The 21627-nt window shown below is 39.2% G+C and overlaps 1 protein-coding gene across 2 annotated transcripts in view; it reads right to left on the minus strand.

Annotated features, from left to right (window-relative positions):
- The window catches only part of PDE10A (phosphodiesterase 10A), a 4065478-nt gene that overhangs the window by 1249500 nt on the left and 2794351 nt on the right, over window positions 1–21627 (minus strand). The window lies entirely within an intron of this gene.

Genomic DNA, 21627 nt, shown 5'->3' on the forward strand with positions numbered 1-21627 from the left:
CCTAGAGAACAGATCTAGCATATACTGTTCTAGCTTTAGAAAAGGAGTCAGGTATGTACTGTCTATTGAAGGAGTTCACTAAGGACCAAATGGCCATATGTAGAGTGGTTCTAGAGACCACCACTTTCCAAAGATCCCCAGAATTAGCCATAACTCTATTGCAGTGTGCCTTAACATTCTCGGGAGGAGGGCTTTTCCTGTGGTAAGATTAGCAGAACTTAACTGCCCAGTATAACCATCTTGAATATTGTCCGTTTGGAAACTGGTAGTCCTGTCTACTTACTTTCATAAGAAATAAAGAATTCATTGGCCAGTCTGAAATGTTTTGTCTTGTCCATGTAGTATCAGAGCTGTCTGCAAATTTCCAGGAAATTAAGTATTTTTTCTCCTCTGTTTTCAGGTTGGTGATGAAGAGAAGACTCAGAGTAAACTCAGAAACAACCTTGGCATGAATGACAGAAGAGTTACACTATCAATATAAAAGACCATAAAGGGCTGCACAGGCATTAGGGCCTGAAATTCACATACTCTTTTAGCTCAGGTAAGAGCGATAAGTAAAACTATCTTCCAGGTAAGGAACTTAAGGTTCAAATGGTGGAAAAGTTAGTTTATCCAAAACAAAATGTAGATCCCATGATACAGCCACCCGTTTCCTAGGTGGTCTAATGTGTCACACCCCTTTACAGAACTGCTTCACCTGGAAAGAGTAGGAAAGGGGATTTAATGGTAGGCAAGCTCAAATGGACAAAAGTATATTTCGACAGGAGTGTACAACAGGCCAAAACTGAGCAACTCACACAGGTACTGGAGAACCAGTGGTACCCCTGCCTGGGATAGCCCCTGGTCTTCGATACAGCACCAACTAGAAAATCTTTTCCATTTAGATAAATATGATTTTCTAGTAGCAGGTTTTCTAGCCTCCTTTAATACCTGTTGCATATCCTCTGCAAAGATATCCCAAAAAGAATCTAAAGCCTATCACCCAAACAGTTCAGAGTGCTGGGGTGGATGAGAGATGCGGCTTTTTGTGAGAAGCTCTACTCTATGAATACATTTTAACTACCCCTGGCCATGTGCATAAGAAGAGAGAACCAATGTTGTCTGTGCCAAATGAGAGTTTCCAGAAGGATCCTGGGAGAGTTCTTATCGATTTTAGTAAGACTGGTAAACAAGGAAAGGCGTAGAGAAGCATTCACATCCATGGGAAAGGAAATACATCTGCTTTCCATGCCTGACTGCAAGGGGTCTTGGAAGAGAACTTCTGTAACTATCTGTTGTGAAGGGAGGCAAACAGATCTATTTGAAAAGATCCCCACAGGTGGACCATCTCTCCTGGAAGAGCTCTGGGTGTAACACCCACTCTTAAGGGTCTGTCCAAGATCTGCTCAGTGAATCTGGTACAATATTCTGCTCTGAAGGGATTTAAGTTGCCTAAAGGTAGAGAATGTGCTGAGATTCCATCTCCCAGGCAGGATTACCACTCTGCACAGGGGGGTAAGATCTGAATCACCATTTTTTGTTTATGTACTACAACACTATGGTGTTTTCAGTAACTACTAATAGAGATCATGGAGTCCACAGTTGACTGAATGCTTGTAATGCATACATCAGGACTGTCATTCCTTTGAGGTTGACATGTTTCTGTCTAAAATGGGAGTCAGAAATCCTCTGAAACTCCATTCCTTTTGAAACCATCCTCTATGCAAAATTTGATGCATCTGTTGTTATAGACGGAGTTGGAGTGGGAGAGAAAAGAGGAAGATCTAGAGTTAGTTGAATCCAATTTGCCACCAGCGGAATACTTTCTTGACATAGTCCAGAACTAGTAAAGGAAAGAACAAATGATGTTGGTGTTAAGTCCAAATGGACTTGAGGAACCAGTGAATCTTACTTATATGAGGTCTGGGTAAAGGAATGATTAGGACAGTTGAAGCTATGTAGCCTTGAATTCTGAGAAACTCTCTTGAGATAGTCATGGATTACTGTGCCAGATCTAAACACTGTAGATGATAAAATGAGACTTTATCTGGTGGGAAAACAGGCCATTATGACATATTTGTACAGAAGACATCCAAGAAATGTTAACCTGTAACGGAGAATTAGAGATTTCTCTAGGTTTGGTTTCAAACTCAGTTTTTGAGAATGGACAGGCAGTCATTTAGATAGGGATAAATGTGAGTTCCCTAAAGCCAACTACAAAAGCTAAACATTTTATAAATACCCTTGGAGCTTTGGAAAGCACAAGAGTATAAATTGAAATGTAATCCATACACTGGCAATCATAAATAATGCCTCTAGTCTTTGTGAATTGGAATGTGATGGTAAACATCCATGAGAATCCAGGGTCACTAAAAAGACTGATATGGAAGAGGGAAATAGAGATTATATGGTTAACATTTTGAACTTTAGAATTTTTAGAAAGGAATTAAAAAAACTTTCTTCTAAGTGATTCAAGACTTCAGCAGAGGAGCTAACAAAAAAGGACATCCTTCTCTAAAGGGACAAAGGAAATCTAGGATTTAATATCCTTAGGGAAACTTAAACCTGACTTATCTATGTATTACAGATCCTATGGCTACAGCTGTAAAAGCTGCATCACTGGGACACTTTATGGTATGTTTTGTGACCAAAACTTTGGAGGAAAGCATGCTAATCAGGGAAGATATCAAATCTGAAGCAGGCGGGTTAAACAATATTTGTTGCATGCCTGAAAACATAGTAGAGAGATATTTGTGCATATGTACTTGATACTTTTCAGCCATGGCTTTCAGGGCAAAAACTATGAACTTCTTGCTATTATCTATCAAATGTCTTGCTATCCTTCTCATTTTGAATGGGATTTGAAGAAGGTTTTGGAAGTGCCATCCTTATCCATGGAGATGACACAGCAAGATCTGCTAGAGGATTTATGTAAAGACATTTGTATGGTTTGTGTACCATAATAGCCTCTCAGGATTCTTCAGTACATGGAGTTGAACATCAGAAGCACATGCAAAATGGAAAGTATCCTCCAAAGATCTAAGAGCTAGTGGTATTGGCAAGGGTTTTGGAGAACCAACATTAAGAATTCATAGACTCATAGGTTAGTACTTGGCTAACTGCCCTTGTAGACCATTTTAAGCCTAGCCATTTATCCTATTTAAGAATCAAATGCTGAACTTTCTGCCTGTAAGGTAAACATCTTAATCTTTAATTTTTCGGAGCTGCTGAAATTTCTCTTCCTTCTCTTTTGAACAGGTTTTTCTTTTGGGAAATAGAGTCATAAAATGAAATCCTTTCAGAAGGAGAATCAGAAGAGAGTTTCCTCATATTCTGACTCGTGGGACTGGGAGAAAGACTAGATGAATAATCTAAACCATCATTCCTCTCAAGAAGAGGGGGACCTTTTCTTCTTAGGACGAGATGAAACTGGGGTTAAGGATTGCAGAGACCGAAAAACTCTGAGAAACCCTTTAGTAAAATTGTACCATTCATCTTGAGATCCTTTTTTGAGGTATTTTATTTAGGAGTGTCCAGTTTAAATATTTTGGATGCATCGGACATCCAGATTTCCATTAGGGAGCATGCCAACTCCTCTCTTATTAAGAACTGGGGCATAGCACCTGTAACTTCAGACAAAAACAAATAGTGTCCTCCTTCTTGGTGCCTGACATCTGGTCTTAGTGGACTTGCCTGAATCTTGACCCATAATGGTTTCCCTTGGATCAGCATCAGAAGAGTCGTGAAGACCAGAATCATGGTTCAAGGGCTCAGTGATGCCCAAAGTAGATTCATTGGTCCCAAACTGGGAAAGTGAGGTTGTCATCTTTTTGCTTACTGAAGAGGGGCATAAGACAAAGAGGAGATGGTAGCCATGGAGAACCAAGATTTTGGGTAAATGAAAGACACATATTGGACAAAGAGATGTCGTGCAATTCCCAAGACATAACTCATTCACTCCACTGGAGTTCAGGAAGTTTGCACTAACTTCCAATGGGCGGAGCCTAAGCCTTTTGACAATCAAATTATGTCCTCACATTTCAAACACATGTTCATATCTCTGGAACTGTAGATGTTATGAAAGAAGTATAAATGGCAAATCCTTCACCACAAACTATTTTTTATATTGGTAGTATTCTTTAGATTCTAGGTCTTAAACTGCATTTTATTTCACAGTAAACGCCATAACTATTACATTTATAATTTTTTGTAAACAACTTACAACACTCTCAGCAACCACTCAAGTTAACACATGCTGTCTGAAGCATTTTATTCATCTAAGAGCTTTTATGTGAGGCTAAGGAGATCAGTCTGTGTTACATGGTTGTTGAGATAGTTAGAAAAATGTGAAAATTGTATCTATGTAAATTAATATAATAAAAATAACAGTTAATATCTACTTACCTGCACTAGACAGAGGTTAAATATTAATACAGTTGAGTCTGCTATTGTACAAGCTTTAAGATTAAATCTTTTAAAACCGTATACATAGCATGGCTTTGGAATTATTGATGCAAATATGAACAAGCAAAATTTGACGCCTAGCAGCGCCAGTACGAGTTAACTACAGATGCACCAGGAGGCATCACTCAGATGTAATGAGTTAAGACACACGGGGTGGGAATCCATGTATGGGATTTATCTACCACACATGCAATTCCACTTGTATTACACATAAGATTTAAAATTACAACTTCTTAATCAAACAAGTAAAGGGAGTTCCACAAGGGGTATTCATCTGCCCAGAAATGTGAAATATAGGGTCTATATCACAACATCAAAGTATTAAAACTTCGAATGTTCTGATATCAAACACTATTCAGCGAACACTAAGAATAGCGAAGCTGCAGAACAGCGAATTCTTTCCTCAGGAAAGAATTTGGTTGGCCATTTCTGTGGCTTCGCTATTCTTAGCGCTGTGGTGGAAAGTTACGGGTTGGGTTCAGGTAAGCGTGTGATTGTTTATATGTTAGGGTTAGGGGTGGGTTAAGTGAGTTAGGGTTAGGGCGCGGGTTAGGCATGTGTGCGAAAGTGACAGACTTTAGGATTATGGGCGGTTTAAGTGAGTTAGGGTTAGGGCACGGGTTAGGTGAGTGTGCGATAGTAAGGTAAAGATGGGTTAAAGTAAGTGTGTAGATAGTAGTGTATGTTTTGTTTAGTGTAGCGTTAGATGTAGGAATTTAAGTGTATGTGTGTGGCTGCTGTTTGTTTGATGTGGTTGTATTGTATTGATGTGTTTTGGAGCAGCAATTTTTTTCCATGGGAAAAAATTTGCTGTTCTGAATGTTCGATATTTTCATGTTTAGATGTTTTGGGGCCAATGAAATAGCGTTCGCTATTTTCATCTTTCAATAACGTGATATAAACGTGAAATATATGCTAACTGCCAAAACTGAAGTTGCAGATTAGATGAAAAGCCTGACTGAACTCTTCATCCTTAAATTTCTGAATTTTGACAGCCACATATCCTCTTTTACACCAGCATGCCCTCGTGCTTCAACGTACGTACTGTGTGTGAGGACAGCATAAAAAGCTTTTGTATACTGACAGGATGTCTGATCCTTGGCAGGATACATCCAATGTAGATTTATGCGTATGCAAAATCAACTATTACAGAGACTGCCTGTAATTATGTCAGAGTTTAGTTTAAATGCAACAATCACTTCAGAATTCAAATAAAAACAAGACACAGTCTATGATCACACAGTTTATATGAAATTATTCTAAGCAGTGATATGAAACAGTTTAAACATCCCAGCTGTGAAGTCATTCTTCTTTGTTACAGCGTAATTTTGGAAAAAATATTCAATTCATTTCTTAGAGCATCTTGAATGCAAAACCATGCATAATGTGCTACAGATTGTCGAGGTATGTAATAAATCTACATTATAAAGAAACATTTCATAGTAATTGCCAGCTGTCACAAGGCAGAGAGTATCAGGTTAAGTCTGCCTGACAGACTTCGTTTTAAATGCAGAGACAATGCTTGTGACTGTTTTCTTCAGACTTTATAAGTACAATGGCAGAGGTGCACAAATACGCAGACATTACTGATACCATTTATGGTTTTGAAGAGTGTGCAGAAAATACCCCTAAACATTATACTCGGCAGTTTTGCTCAGCAGGTTCCGTTTGAGACAGATTTATCCTGTTTGCCAGAGGGAATTTCCATTCTCACGTGGAAGCGTATTTGCATGCATGTGCACATACAGAGATAGAGACACACACATACAAACACACACACTTCTCTGCTATGTGTAACTGAAGCTTACATTCATCTCATACACAGATGTCACAAAATGTAACATTTAGTACCAATCTGCTTGACAAGCATAATGGAAATATCCTTATCAGTATTCTACATGCAAGTTCATAGGTGTTTGCTAGTCTAACGACCACAAGGGCCTTTTTAAGTCTAGTCATGCATCCCAAATATCTGACAAGTGCTGCTACCCTTGATAAGTATAAGCATGGCCTGGGAGATGAACCATTTACAGGTTACCTGTGTCCATTGGCACCTATGTCTCTAATGGACACAGGTAACCTGTAAATGGTTCAAGTCTGTTACTAATAGTTCCACTGAATCTGCAGTACCTGCTGTATATCATAAGCAGTCCACACATTCACAGTGGAATAAGCAGACTCCGGCAACATTGTAAAATACAAGGCAAGTGATCACAGAGACAGGCCTAGCCATTTATACCTTGGAGATGACACAGTTAAAGTTCTTGTCGTCTTGTATTAGTACTTATAGTCCCACCTCCCAAATCATTCAGGACTGTATATGACAATCCTTCTGTAAACTTATGTCTACCCATCCAATCATCAAGACTAGACTTAAAGGCAGATGAAGTAATAATTTGCTTGACCTGTAGTGGTAACTTATTCCACATGATGGTAATACACTGAGTTAGAAACATATCCCTGCAGTGCACCTTGTTTAAATTTAGATCCCTAGTATGGGTGTTTGTAAATCCAGTGATTTTGTGAAGAAACAGGAGGTCAAACAGGACTGAGTCTTTTTTGGCTTGAACAGAGAGACAGAGGTTACCTCAGAGCAGCCAGTAGGCTACCGAGTATAAGGACAGTTGTGGCAGTCTATCAGGACAGTGGAAGTATTTATGGCCTTTAAACATTGTTTGGTTAAAAATCATTGGGGCCTTTCTGGTTGAATGATAGGGAGCATTGTATTCGATGGCGGGTCTGATAAGGGAAGAGTACAGTCATAGGATGACTTCTTTGGAACTTCGAGATATTCCCTTGGAAATTAGATGAGCCAGATAGAAGAATTTCCTGACTATGATGGAAACAATGATTAAATAAAAGAGAGCTGTCCACAATAGTGCCTAGGTCTCTCACGACCATATCTGTTTGAAGAAAAGTACCCCTTCTAACATATCAGGTGGGAACAGCTTTTTTGGTGATCACTACTATCCTGCACTTTTTTTTAGTTTGAGCCAATTTCAGTGTATGAGATATGTACATATTCTAGCTCTTTTTGAGCAATTTAGTATGGGTGTAGGAGTGGATAACAGTGCCCAGCTTGCAGTCATCAGTAAACTTCAGCAATATTGGTTTAGATGTCTTCAAAATAAATGTCAAAAGGACAGTGCCAACACTGATTCCTGCAGTACTCTAGTAGTTATAATTTTACAAACATAGTGTAGCAGTAACTCTTACTACCTCGGATCTGCTGGATAGCCAATTGCAATCCAGTGGACAATGTAGGAGTTTACATTAAGCTTGTCTACCTTCTTAGTAATACCAGAAAAGGACATATTGTCAAAAGCCTTAACCTGGCCAAAATAAGCTGTGCGTAGGACTTCAAAAATAGTTACAAACTGAACACCATAATTTCAGCTCTTCCAGCGTGAAAAAAAGAAATAGACAAAATGGAGCTAATGAAATTGTCATTTTGAGTAAAATTCAATTATTAGCTAGTAAGTATATTGCTTGGATGCCAGCAAAGAAGAAATTTGGTGAACTTGAAAGAATATCGACCAGAAAGTCAACCAGAAAGGGTGAAGAGAAAACACTGGCTGGGAAAAAGAAAAAAAAACAATTCAAGTTTCAGCATTTGTGCAAGATATGACTTCCAATAATTTCAAGGAAGAAATAACTATAATGTACTCAGAGGTGATTAAAATAAACTAAATATTGAAGAAATTCATCAATCAAATAACAAAAGACTGGAAAAAATAGAAGTTTTAATTATCTAGTCATGTGAACTGACAGACTGAAAAGAAGAAAAAGGCTGGTCAAGTATGAGGCTTTTCAAGAAGAGATGTTTCAAAAAGTAGTAGAGTTAGAAGACAAGAGTACAAAGAGAAAACCAGAGATTTTCTGCTGTACTGGAGAAACTGGAAGGAACAGACTATTAATTTTATGAAAGTACAAATAAGCAACGTGATTGGTGCGCCACAGCAAGGTTTATTAATTAGAAAAAGGCATGTCAAATACATGTTCCAAACCTGGCCAGGACTTACACTAGTAAAGAAGCAATCATGTCAGCACAAGGAGCTGATCCTGGAAAAATCTGTGTCAGGAAAGAAAACTATTAAAAATGGTGAGAGCATTGTGTTTGTGGAAAATGCATTTTTATTTTACATTTGTTAACTGGGGATGTCTGACTAAGCCGGAAAGCCCCTTTTTCAGCAGAGGCCCGGGGAGAAAAGCTCCACATAGAAAAATTACAGATACATTTAGTTATTTAGGCATGATCAGTATACACACAAATTAAAAAAGACATGTTTTGATTATGATTATTCACTTATAGGCTCATAGGTGTGTACTAGACTAATGGCCCTGGAACCTTTACAAGCCTAGCCCATAGAAGTACCCTGGCATCATGCCGCTTGACATTAGTTCCCAGTGCCTCTATCAAGTAGAGCCACTGCAGTGGTCCCTGGGGTGAACTTTCTATTTCCCATCCACTCATCAAGATTTCTCTTGAATATGGCCAGTGAGGTGCTCTGCTTGACATGTATGAGAAGTCTATTCCAGAGCATGGGCAGTCTCTGGGTTATGAACTTGTCCCTCCAGCATGTTCTGTTGATTGTGATAATGAGGGTGAGGTCTCTGGAGCGTGTGGTGTGGAGAGATTTTGATTTCTTTAGAGATCTCATTTCTAATAGAGCTGGGTCAGACATGGCTTTGTAAGTCAAACAGAGAACGCCTCTTAGTAGACGATATGAGACAGAGAATAGCTGGAGTCTTTTTGAGTCTGGCCATGTAGGACACGTGCTTAAGGTGTAGGATCCTCTTTGTGAAGTACTTTTGTGGCCTTTCCAGCTGCTGCATGTGTCTAGCGAGGTACACGCCAAATGGGGCATTATACTCGATGATTGGCCTAATGGAAGAGTAGAGAGAGATGATGACCTCTTTCTTCCTGGATGCAAAACCCTTGGTAATGAGATGTGCCACACAGAAGGACTTTCTGACCACAGTGGCAATGTGGTGGTCAAAGGACAGGTTGCTGTCAACCTGTGTGCCCAGATCTCTTATAATGAATTCAATGCTCAGTGGGTTCCCATCAATGTGGTAATTAGTGGGAACTGAGTTTTTCCCAAAGGGGATGACGACACATTTTTTGGCATTAAACTTAAAGCCATGGTTTCGACTTCAGTCATTGGTCTCAGTGAGGCCTTTCTGTAGGATGTCTACATCACCTGGGAGTTAATAATGGCTCCCAGCTTGCAGTTGTCTGCAAACCTGGTCAAACAGAGTCCCTCTGTGTTGGCCTGGACTTCTGAGAAGTAGATGCCAAACAGGAGAGGACCCAGGACCGATCCCTGTGGGACTCCACTTGTTACTGGTCGGCAGTCAGACTTGGAGTCTACCACTTTCACACTGTGGGTTCTATCTGTGAGCCAATTTGCAACCCATCAAGTGATATAGGGGTTGATGCCTAGTTTGGTGAGTTTATCAATAATCCCCGAGTGGGGAATGGTATCAAAGGCCTTGGCCAGATCGAGGTAGGCTGTATGAACTGCCTTGCCCTCATCCACAGCTCTGGTGACTGACTTCAAGAAGTTAACCAGGTTGAGCAGGCATGCTCTACCTTTCACAAAACCAAATTGCATAGAATCTAGAGTTTGGAGATTCCCCATATCATTGTTAATTAGGTCCAGGATGATGCACTCCATAGCTTTACATATCAGACTCATCAGGCTAATGGGGTGATAATTCCCAGGGTCTTTAGTCACTCCCCTTTTATGGAGAGGGATGGCTGTAGCAGTGCGCCATTCATAGAGACAAAGCCTGAGGTGAGGCTGTGATTGAACAGGGCACACAGATGGGTGCCAGTTCACTTTGTAGTTCATGTAGAACATATCAAGTGATACTGTCAGGTCCCATGGAAGCTGTATTCCTGGCCTTGGACAATGCAGCGTTAACCTGTGCTGCAGTAATGCTGGGTGCCTGGCATTCCTCCAGTATTGTGATGGGTCCTTTGGGGGGGGTAAAGTTGGCACTGAATCTGTCAGCCAGTATATTGGCAATATCTGTTGGCTCAGTATAGGAGGTACCACTGTGCACCAGGTAGAAGAGCAGCACATTTATTTCAGCAATCAGGGGATGCCCAGAGGCAGATATGAGATTAAAGCTGCTGAATCCAGAATATGTCTTCAGAATAGTTTTTCTTGTAGGAGACAAAAAACATTTTTGGATGGAGGACAAGCTAATGTGGAAATAAAGAAAGTTTATCCAACAAAAATAAGCCAGGAAGCAGAAGGGAATTTGTCTTCTCTTTCTTTTGACAATAAAGTGCATTGAGAGGCCTTGTCAGTGAAACATTTTCCACTGTTTCAAAGAAAAATGCTTGAGAGACAGAAAAAACACTGGAGTTGACTAGAAGAATCAGGAATACATTGGACTTGAATGAGAGTCTTGTGGTAGGATATGGAAGATGATCAGGAAGAAGACCAGCAACACTGAAATTAATAAAGAAATGGGAGACTACAAAGCATCATTAACATTTGTGAAATATGGCTTTGCAAGAAAAAGTGGCCAGGAAAGACTGGAATTTTGTTGACTTTGTTCAACTCATGCATAGACTATGAAGCATATATACCCTGTTTTATGACTTCAGTGTTTAGGAGGACACAAAGTGGGGGGGAGTTACTAAGTAAAATGCATTTTTTTTTTATTACCAGTAAGCATAAAACATTGCATGGCATATAAATCGTATGTTATATTGTAAAGCAGTTTTGTATAGAGTGCAGTCAGGGATGATTTAAATGTGGGGAGTCTTTTCAATAACTGTCATATATGTTAGAAACATAAAACACGTGTTTTTTCTTAGCTCTAAGAAATATAGGCTTTATACTAAAACACGATAAAGAAAGACTGGACAGAGTCAAGTTTAAGTTAATGTAATGCTGTGATCTTTGGCTGGTGTGGTGTTGGTGGGCTGTAAAAGTGAACTGATTATATTATATATAGAATTAGGATAATAATTTCCCTTGTTTTTACAACAGTTGATGTCTAGATTAACGTCCTTGGCTTAAACTATAAATAAGTTGTGTTTTTTAAGCAAATAGGCTTGAAAATAAAACAGCATTTTTTTGGATTTTAATATTTTAAGTTTCTTGTTTTTGCAAAAATATTAGCGTGTTGATTTTCCATTAAAAATGTTCTCAATGGGTGACATGGAGTGTGCAGTTGAGGGTAGTTGGCCAGGGGAATTTTGTACATTGTGTTTTGAGTGACATTTACACGGATTCCTTCATGCAACCGCAGAGCTGTAGTTACTTTTTTTTTCTCACTGCTGACTACTTTTACATGGAGTTGTCTTGCAGGTGCAAACAGTTCATCTTGAGGCTACTGAGCATATTTTGCTGAGGGAAATGCAAAATGTAATGGTACAATGTCAGGTTACTCAAAAAGGGGGAAAAAAGAAAAAGAAGTCTAAAACTGTAGGAATTGAATAAAACATAGTATTCTCCCCAGCAGTCTTAATACTTTTAATAGAACAGGGTGCACTTTAGTTTTACTTAAAGTTAGCCAGTGAATGCTTCAGGGCTAAAAGTTAATATTTACTGAAAGCATGCAAGCTGTTGTTCACATCTTGGAGGGGAATAGATCTAAGAAAAGAACAGACATAAATTAGTGTAAGTGGGAATAAAAGCAGTAACACACACTTTAATGGGGTAACCTTAATTTTAGATTAGGTAACATCTGTGGGTGCAGCTGTTAATTTAGAGCAATTGTTCCTATCTGGAGGATTAAACATCAGTTGTTGAAAATGTGCATCATTTTGTGTGTTCATAGATTCAGTTGTTGAAAATATGCATCATTTTATGTGTTCATAGGTTCATAGACTGTTACTAGGCTAATGATCCAGGAGGCCTTTCTAAGCCTAGCCAAATTTTCCTGACAGAATAATGATGTCTTGTATCCAAACAGGACATTGAGGCCACTTGTTTATAAGATACCTCTGTCCATAAGGGATATGGGTGCCAGACCCTGTGTAAATTTCCTATTCTCCATCCACTGGTCAAGGCTGCACTTGTTCTAAGTTAATTGGAGATGCTGTTGTTCTTCAACTACTGTTATTATTATTATTATGTGAGTTTTCATTAAAGCAAAAAGTCTAGAAAATGAGACATAGGTTGAAGTGGAGACTAGAATAAACAACTGTATAAAAGATAAGCCTGGCAAACAGTGTGAGCATTTAAGACAAATGCTGGAAATACTCATTCAAAAGTTGTTATGTATAATAGGTGGGAACAATAGCTTTTTAACATAATTGCTACTCTGCCCATAATATTTTGGAATATAACTTGACTTATGGGTAGAAACAAAAAGGAAAGGGTATTGAATTATATTAAGAAATGAAAAATGTAAACAACAATACTGCAGGAGAAACATTTGGAAAGAAATGAGTATGCAACTTTGGCAAAGAAGGGATTTCAGGATGGATATTCAGCAGAACATCAGGTAAAAGGAAAAAGGGGAGTAATATGATTATTTATTTAACATTTGTTTACCGGGAAAGTCCGAATGGACACATGTCCTTTTTCAGTGGAGGCCCAGGGAGAAAAGTTCCAATTATAAGTAGTAAGAATTAAAAGCACATATAAGTTTATACAATTAAAGTGATAATGAAAAGCAGATTTTTATACAGGTAATCATAATTGTCAATTGCAATAGAGTGACAAATTGTTATGAAAAGAAAGTAAAACATACATGGTGAGATAGCTAGGAAAAAGAAGTTCAGTGGCTAGAGTACATAAAAATACTTGGAGACATTTACAATTCATATGTATAGTGCTAAATGCTAGAAACATACTATATTGTAGTGATGGGTAAGTTAGACTCATGCATGATTTTGCATGGCTCAGAGAGATGGAGAGAGCAGGAGTTATTTTAATGTATGAGTGTTTGTGTGTAGGTGACACTAACTGAGCAGACTTTGGATAATGAAGCTGAATGGTACTATTAGGTTAGTAGTGATAAGAGTGGGGTTAGCCAGGATGGTTACAATGGCAAAGCCAAGTGTCTATTAAATGCGATTTTAGTAGGGTTTTAAATTGTGTCATAAAGTTACTATTGGTTATAGTAGATGGGAGGTTGTCCCAAGTTTTAGAAGTGTAATAAGAGAAGAGTGATTCTCCAGCTGAGTTACTGGCTTTTGTAACATCTAGGAGGAGTTTACTACTTGAGCAAAGGGATCTAATGCAGGTGTATTGTCTTATAATATTTTGGAGAGCTGGGGTATTATCTGGTTTCTGCAGAAGCTTAAAGGCAAATGCTAGTTGGATGAAGTGAAGTAGCTGTGGAAGTTCTAACCAAATGAGTTGATTAAGTGATATACAGTGGTGAGTTTTGTATGGGGCATCTGTTGCAAAATTGGCTATTTTGTTGTAACATGAGTTTAATTTGGAGAGGTCTGCTTTGCGGAGGTTGGTTAGTATAGGGGAGGCATATAGGAGGGTTGAGAGGAGGTGTGTACGGGCAATAGTAGCTTTAGTACTGGCAGTCAAGAAAGACTTATTCCTGTATAATAGATCTAGTATTTTTGTTGACTTTTTTAAGACTTGAGTGATATGGATATCAAATTTTAGGTTACTGTCGATTTCAACTCCCAGTAGTTTGGTGTGAGTGGTTAGGAGGATGGCAGTTTGGTCTTTGGAATGGATGATAAAGGACTTGGGGGGAGAGGGAGTTCTGGTTGGGTAGAAGAGAAGTAGTTTAGTTTTGTTTGGGTTTAGTATGAGTTGGGAATCAGTGAGCCAATTTTCCACAGACAGAAATCTTGAGTTATGGTTTTCAGGTCTTGTAGGGAGGAGGCTGAACATATCAGAGTTGAGTCGTCTGCATATTGCATTACTGATGCATGGTGTGGTGGTATGGAGTTGGTTGGTAAAGAAAGAGAAAAGTAGGGGGCCAAGGATGGAGCCTTGTGGAATCCCTACAGAGAGTGGAGGAGTGAGAAAAGTTATTGTTACCACAGGATGGCTTGCTTACGTCCTGAAAAGTAACTTTGGAACCAGGAAACAGATGAGTTACTGAGATTAAATTTGGAGAAGACCTCAATGAGTTTATTGTAATCCACCATATCAAAGGCTTTAGATAAGTACAAAAATATAGTGGATACATATTCCCCATTATTTCTATGACTATTAACCATATTAGTAAAGGCCATGAGGGCTATTGTTGTGCTGTGATGGGGTCAAAAGCCATGTTGAATGTTTGAAAGAAGCTTGTGTGTCTGAAGGAAATCCATGAGTTGGAAATGTATGACTCTCTCTAAGATTTTCGATAAGGGAGACTGAATAGCTAAAGGGTGATAGTTGTAGAATTTGGTGGAATTTCCCCCCTTGTGATAGTTGTTGAATTTGGTGGAATTTCCCCCCTTGTGAAGTGGAATGATGTGGGAGATCTTCCAGATGGAAGGAACTGTATTTTCTGATACTGATCTATTTACGATTATGGTTACTGGGTATGCTATTGCTTCTGCTGAAATTTTCAAAAACTCTGCTGGGAGGTTATTTGTGGCAAGTGTAGTAGGTTTAAGTTTTTTTTAGTAATCTTTTTGTAGTACTGATGGATACGGGATGTAGTGAAAATTGATTGGGGTCATTTTTGTGGTTGGAGCTGTGTTGTGGTGAGAGATGGGTAGGGTTGTTAGGACTGTTGGTGGTGTTTTGTGAGGCAGCTAGGGCTTGGATAATGATTACTAGGAGTGGCTCCTATAAAGAGAGTAGAAGAAAAAGACAATAACAGTAGAACTGAAGTAATAAAAGGCTACGGGCAAGAGAGGAGGAGTATATTGGCATGTATTTACATTCCACCAAAAATGTTACTATGGGGGGCTCCCAAGATGGCTGCACATTAAGTAACAGCTTAATTCTATCTCTCTTGGTGTGAAAACAGAAACCTAGCACAGAAAGTCAGTGGACCTGGATTTCTGAGTAAATTTCAGTAAGTGGCTAGTAACTGCACTGCCTGGATGCCAGGAAAAAAAAATACAGAGGACCTGAAGGAAAATCAGTTACAAAAGGAGACAAAAAAAGCAATGACTGGGAAAAGTACTGCAGCTGTTCAGCAAAAATCAGTGCAAGCTCCAGACATAAATTCTAGTCACCTTGAGGAAAGTACACAGAGCTGACTAAAATAAATGAAACCCTGATGGAGTATATCAACTCAAAAAATAAAAGGGTGGAAAAAATGGAAGAAGCTTTTAAGAGATACTCAGATAAAGTGATAAAACTGCAAAATGCAGAGGTCAAAATGAAGAAAAGGCTGGTTGAATATGAAACTGCAGAAGAAATGTTTCCAAAAATGACAGAATTAGAGGACAGAGCATGTAGGGAAAAACTGACATTTTCTGCTTTTCCCGAGAAGCTGGAAGGAACAGACTGTATTAATTTCATGAAAGTAATAATAAGCAATTGGACTGGTATTCCACAAAAGGAGTTAATTGAAAGGGGACATCATGTGTATGCTCCAAACCTAGGTATGACAAAATAGCCTAGACCTTTAATAGTAAAGATGTAATCTTACCAGCAGAAGGAGTTGATTCTGACAAAACTGTAGCAGACGGACAAATACTAAAAGTGGGAGACAGCAGAGTGTTTGTGGAGAATCACTACTCATTGTACATCAGGCAGAAGAGGAATAAAGTTATTTGATTATTCAGGGAGTGTTGAGAAGCAGGCATAAGATTCCAACTGCTGTACCCAGCTATCTTCAAAATATTTTTTCCTCGAGGAACAAAATCATCTTTTGATGAAGTACATGCTAAGGAAGAAATACAAAAGTTTGTCCAGCAAAAAGTGATCTGTGAAACTGAAGGAAATTCTTATTCTTGCTCTTCTGGCAATAAAGACCACAGAGAGACTGTGCCAGTGAAACCTTTCCCAGTGTTTCAATGGAAAATGCTTGAGAAAAGGAAAAAAGCACAGGAGTTGACTGGAGCAATCACAAATGCACTGGGAATGAAGCAGAGACAGGGTTTGGGAAATGGAGAGGAACAGAAATAGAACAAGAAACTCTGGAAATATTGCACTTTCTTGGACTTTAGTAAACTTGCAGGGGAGTCTAAAGCATATGCCCTACTTCGTATCACTAACTATTGGAAAATAAAATAAGTAACTTGGAAACTAACAAATGTGGGACTACAAAGCAATAATTATATTTGTGAAACAGGATAGAACAAGAAAATCTGGAAATGTTGGACTTTTTTGGACTTTATTAAACTTGTAGGGAACTCTAAAGCATATGTCCTACTTTATGTCATTAATGTTTGGAAAATACTCAAGAGAGGGGAAGAGGAGGGAAAAAGTTAACTTTAAGTAAAACAAATGTTTTTCTTAATAGTACTAGTTAAAATGCATTATTTTCTTTGCGTGTTATAATGTACATTTTTTCAGTTATTTTTAAATGTAATGGAGATGCTAATGTAAATAGGTACTACTGTTTTTCTTCTTTCTTTTTCTTTCTCCCTTCTTCTCTCTTTCTCCTTGTTCAGATTTAAGAAATCAGGCACTGCAATGAAAAAAAAGATCTGGTCAAAAGAGCATGACAAAAGAAAAAAAGTGTGATTTTTTCTCATTCGTGCATAGAGGAATGATTGGGTTAAGGCCATTAGCTTTTTATAGCAATAAGTTTTAAGAGAAAGCAAGTAAATGAAAAAGAATATTGAATATTATAAGGCTTTTTTTCTAGTAAAAAGTGTTGTATCTGGTTCTGATGTCTCTAACAGACAATCTGGACAATCTGATAAACATAAATGGCTTGGAGAAAATGCTTACTGAAAGCACTGAAGTGTTTTCCCTGCTGAGAGAGCTATAAAGATAAGGCAAAACCAGACAGCACTTAAAAGAATCACAGGCTCTGCCACACTTCTTAGCATGGATAAGCTTTCTTTTAGTTTAGCTTGAGTCTGTGTGGCTATCAGTTTCAAACATTTGTTTCTATTAAGAGGGTAAAACTTCAAAATTTGAAGGTGTACATAGTTTTGTGTGTTATTATTAAGTTAATAGATTGTTTGAGGTTATTGGGAGGGTGTATTTTTGTTTGAGAGTTTTCAATAAAACAAAAAGTTCTGTAAGATGTGACATAGGCTCAAATGGAGATGACAAGAAACAAGTGTATAAAAGATTAACCTGCCAAACAGTGCATGCATGTAACACAAAAGCTAGAACTAGACATTTACCTAAAAAGCTGTTATACATAAAATGTGGGACTAATACTCCCCCAAAAATATGATTTTTTTTCTAAAATGTCTTTAAATGTTAATGGTCTCACAGGTGAATACAAAAAGAAAGACTAGTAAACTATATTAAAAATGTAGAGTGCAAATAGCTATGTTACAGGAGATACACTTGGAAATAACTGAACATGTGAATTTGATAAAGAAAGGTTTTCAGGATGGTTATTCAGTGGAATACCTGAGACAAATGAAGAAAGAAGTACTTATGTTAATTGCAAGAGGAGTTCCAATAATAATAGATGAGGATAAAAAAGACAATGTAGTACTAAGGGGCTACTGGCATGGGAGAAGGATTACACTGGCGTGCTTAGATTCCACCAAAAACTGCTATAATGGAGCTTAAGAAAATTCTGGGAGAAATAATCATCCTTCAGCAAGGAATATTGCTTATTGGTAGTGACTGAAATTTGATTAGCAACAGTGAAGATGTGACGGGGCAGAAGGGAAAATATAACAAAGGAGAGTAGATTTTAAAGACATTTATGAAAATATTTGGCATGAAAGATGTGAACTCAGCATTAGGAGTTCGGAGTGAATTTACATATTATTCCCAAAAATACAAAAACTGGGCTAGCCTTGACAGAATTTACAATTCACAGGAACATGTGCATTTAACTGAAGGTCTTGATATGCACACAATTACTATTTCAAAGCATGCACCAATAATAACTAAAATAAAAACACAGGGTAATGAAATAAAAATGAGACAATGGTGCTTTCCTGTCTGTTGCAAAGAGAGGAATTTAAGGAACAGATAATAGAAATTATTCAGGAACTATTACAGAAGATAGATTTTTTTTTCTGAAAATATAGCTAGAGAGTGGGATAAAATTAAACAGAATTTAAAAATAGGATGGAAATAAAAGAAATGGGGATATGGCAAAGACGTAAATTATTTACAAGGACTGACAAACGTTCAAATATTGCAAAATAGGGGGAATTTCACAGAAGAAGAGCAAATGTAGAATACGTTCCATGTGAGTTGTACATCTCGCCTTTTTATTCTTACAAACGGGTTTGGAGCCGATCCCTCGGCTCCGAGTCGGCCACTTTCCAAGCTCAGACTCTCAGAGAAGCTCGAGACCTAGTGGATATTCCATGATTCCCTGCTGTAACTCCCGAGATCTAGCAAGCTGCAATGCAGGAAACCAAGGAAAGGTACCAACCCCCTGAATCGTGAATTCCAGAAGAAAACAGGAATGGAGGAAGGAGGCAACCTGCCCAAGGATAGGCTGATCTAAAAATGACCAAAACTGACCTCCCTGCTAAGGCAACCTCACTCTCCACGGAGGGGGACAGAGGGAGGGAATGTAAGAACAAAAAGGCGAGATGTACAACTCACATGGAACGTTATGGTAAGTACATAACTTCTTTATGTGAAGTTGTACTATCTTGCCGTTTTGTTCTTACAAACGGGTAGCGTCCCAAGCACCCTAATCCTGGGTGGCTCACGGGAGAACATTCCTGAGCACAGTGGAACCATAGGAGGCCATGTTTCTGGAAGCCCTATCCACTTTATAGTGAGTGATGAATGTGTGAGGCTTAGACCATGTGGCAGCTGCACAGATAACATCTAAAGGCAAATGGGCAGCATACGCCAGGGATGTAGACACCGCCCGGGTAGAATGGGCTTTAACGTCAGAGGACAATGACTGATTGGTAGATGCGTAAACAAATTTGATACAGTTAGCCAGCCATCTGGAAAAAGTGGTTTTTGAAACTGCATGTCCCTTCCTGTTATCAGTGAACGAAACAAACAGCTGTTCAGTCTGTCTGAAATCCTTAGTACGGTCAAGGCAGAACCTTAGCTGCCGGTGCACGTCAAGCTTATGCAACATATATTCTAGTTTGTTGGTGTGATGTCTGAAGAAGGTAGGAAGTTTGATGGATTGATTTAGGTTGCTCTCTGAGCACACTTTGGGAAGGAAAGTGGGGTTAGTCCTAAGAGAAACTCTGCCTGGGTGAAAAATTAAATATGGCGGTCTGGAGGACAATGCCTGCAGTTCAGACACTCTACGTGCGGAAGTAATGGCTACCAAGAAAATAGTCTTCCACGAAAGGAATTTCAGATGGCATGAAGAGGCTGGTTCGAATGGAGAAAGCATCAATTGTGATAATATGAGATTTAAATTCCAGGGAGAAATAGGGTGTTTAACCGGTGGTCTGAGGTGATGGGTTCCTTTTAGAAACGCTTTACAAAGCCTATGCGCCATAATGTTAGATCCATCACATCCTTCATGAAAGTTTGAGATAGCAGCCAATTTTACTCTTATGGTGGCAGCTGCTGAGCCCTTATTGAACAATGAGGATAAAAACTCCAGAATGATATGAAGTGGCGCCACAAATGGATCAATGTTGTAGCGAGCAACCCAATGTACGAATCGTTTCCACTTACTATTGTATAATTTCCTGGTAGACAGTTTGTGAGAAGAAACTATGATATGCTGGATGGCAGGGGACAAATCAGTAGACCTGGCTAAAGTGGGAATTGGAGCAGCCAAGCTGTCAGATTTAGGGAGAGAAGGGAAGGATGAAGAACTCCCGACGAATGGGTCAGCAGGTCCGGCACTAGGTCCAGGATCCAGGGTTCTTCCAGTTGATATTTCTGCAGAAAGGGGAACCAAATTTGTCGAGGCCAAGATGGGGCTATCAATATAACTGTCCTTCCTAGACTTTTGGCTTTCTGAATAAATCTGGGAATTAAGGGGATCGGTGGAAAGGCATAAAGGAGACCCAGGGACCAATCGTGCATGAGCGCGTCCCTTGGTTTTTCCCCGGTGGGGGATAAAGGGCAAAATAGCTGCTGCATTTGGCATTCATTGGGGATGCAAACAGGTTGCAGCAAGGGCAGCCCCATCAGAGGAAGATCTGTTCCACCACACTCTGTTTTAGAGACCACTCGTGAGGCAGCAGCATAGCCCTGCTTAAACTGTCAGCTATCAAGTTGGAAGATCCCGGGATGTGTGTTGCTGTCAGAAAGCGTCTGGTGGATACAGACCACTGCCATATTCTCAGGGCCTCATGGCATAGGGGATAGGACTTGGTTCCCCCTTATTTGTTGATGTACCAGACTACCGACATGTTGTCCGTATAGATGGCAATCGTACCTAGAGGTAGAGAGTTGTGAAAGTGCTGCAATGCTAGGAACACTGCTCTCAGCTCCAGGACATTGATATACAAATGAGTCTCCATAACCAACCAAGTGCCTTGGATAGTCTTTCCCTGAAAAAGCCACCCCCACCCTATCAGGGAAGCATCCGTGGTCACTGTGGCTATGGGTTGAGGAAGAACAAAGGGATGACCGATTGTCACTTGGTCGCTGATTAACCACCAAGTGAGATCTTTCTTGCAAAGAGTTGTCAATCGAATCTCGTATGATAAAGGTAGACTCTGGTAGGACCATTGAGTGAAAAGTAGCCATTGTAATATCTGCATGTGCATTCGGCCTAAGGGAACTGCTATCAAGGCCGCCGTCATTGTGCCCAAAAGTTGTAGTATCTGTGACGCCGGTACTTTGTCAAGAACTAGGAGGCTGGATAACTGATCCCTCAGTGAGACAATTCTGGATTGAGGCAACTTGATTTTTTCGTTGACGGTGTCCATTTCTGCTCCTAAGAAGGTAATATGCTTTGAGGGCAATAATGCAGATTTCTCAAAATTTAGAGTGATACCTAAATGAGAACAAAGATGTATTAAGTAGTCTCTTGTCTGCAGAAGTTGATACTTGGTGGTGGCGGTAAGGAGCCAGTCGTTCCAGATACAGAAACACTTGGAATCCTAGTCGTCTCAGATGAGCCGTAACCACCACCATGCATTTGGTGAACACCCTGGGGGCTGTGGTGAGACCAAAGGGCAGGGCTCTGAATTGGTAATGACTGGCTCCCAGCTGAAAATACAGATGATCTCTGGATGCTCTGTCGATTTTGATA

This window comes from Protopterus annectens, chromosome 1.part0 (assembly GCF_019279795.1).
Source record: "Protopterus annectens isolate FY-2018-M chromosome 1.part0, PAN1.0, whole genome shotgun sequence".
In the NCBI taxonomy this organism is placed as follows: domain Eukaryota; kingdom Metazoa; phylum Chordata; order Ceratodontiformes; family Protopteridae; genus Protopterus; species Protopterus annectens.